This window comes from Sinocyclocheilus anshuiensis, unplaced genomic scaffold, assembly GCF_001515605.1.
Source record: "Sinocyclocheilus anshuiensis isolate Anshui unplaced genomic scaffold, SAMN03320099.WGS_v1.1 scaffold18, whole genome shotgun sequence".
In the NCBI taxonomy this organism is placed as follows: domain Eukaryota; kingdom Metazoa; phylum Chordata; class Actinopteri; order Cypriniformes; family Cyprinidae; genus Sinocyclocheilus; species Sinocyclocheilus anshuiensis.
The window spans coordinates 644,072-645,318 of record NW_015546047.1 but is presented as its reverse complement, the minus strand read 5'-3'; positions in this window follow the sequence as shown (position 1 = coordinate 645,318).

Here is a 1,247-nt window from a genome sequence, read left to right as displayed (position 1 = left end):
TATATTGTGCCTTTTTAATTATCTTTTTTTTTATAAAGGTGTAGAAATGTTAAATTAAACTGGTTAAATTACAAAAAATAAAATAAAAATTGGATGCAACTTGTAAAAAATAAATAAAATATAAATACATGCATACATTTTCAATAAGAACCTATTTTTACTTTATTTTATCATGCCAAACATTTTAGACAGCATCTTTTAAACTCCCCCATAATAAATGGATACAATTTAAATAAATAAATACATTTGAAAATTCTGATTTTGCATATTTTATTTTATTTTGTAGGGACAGTGTAAAGATCAGAATTGTCGATCATTAAAAGATTTTTCTCTCATGATCTGATGGTAGGTTTATTAGGCATCAAATCAATTTTTAATTTTTTTTTTGATAGCTGTGATAAAAAAAAACAACAACAACACTACACCCTAAATCAAAGGCAAAGCTACGATTAGATCTTTATTCTAAGATATGTGATAATTGAATTAAGACAGATGAAGTAGCCTAGTCAACAGTGCCACTAATTGAAGAATAGGACATTTACACCTGTGATTCCTGGAAACGAAAAAGGGATCTTTTTATTAATCATTACATTTCTCTTACTTCGCCTCGGTGTGGACATTAGCCTCAAGACATTAATATACTGTAAAGTAATATCAAGACATCTGTTTCCTGGCGCAAAGTAGTTTTTTCATTAGTGATGATCATCCAGCATATGTTCAGTAATGCAGTGCGACTGCTGAGGGGGCTGAATGACGAGTCACGTGTGGACGACGGGATCAGGATTTTTTTTGGACGTCAGGACGCGGCCATTTTGGAAGCAGCGTGTATTCAGATCGGAGCAACGGAAAAGTTTTGAGTGTGATTCAAATAACTCATACTGAGTTTTGATAAGCATAGAACTTATAATATTAAGAAGAAGAAAAAGATGGGGAAATCGCGGGAAAAAAAGGAAGTTTGATCAGAAACAAAAGATAGGATTGATGATTCTGAGATTGAAGATGAAATGGAGACGGGTTGGTCACAGGTAGAAGGAGGGAGAATAAAAAGTGTAGGAAAAACAAATAAAAAGAGGAAGAAAGATAATGAAGAGGAGTCAGTAATTATAGATGAGGATAGTGAAAGGGAATTAATAAGTGGAAGGAGAGAGGAAATAAAAATTATTGTGAGATTTAAAGAGGGGCATGGAGTAAAAGGAGTAAACCCAATTGAATTAACAAATGAGTTGAGGAAACAATCAGGAGAGATT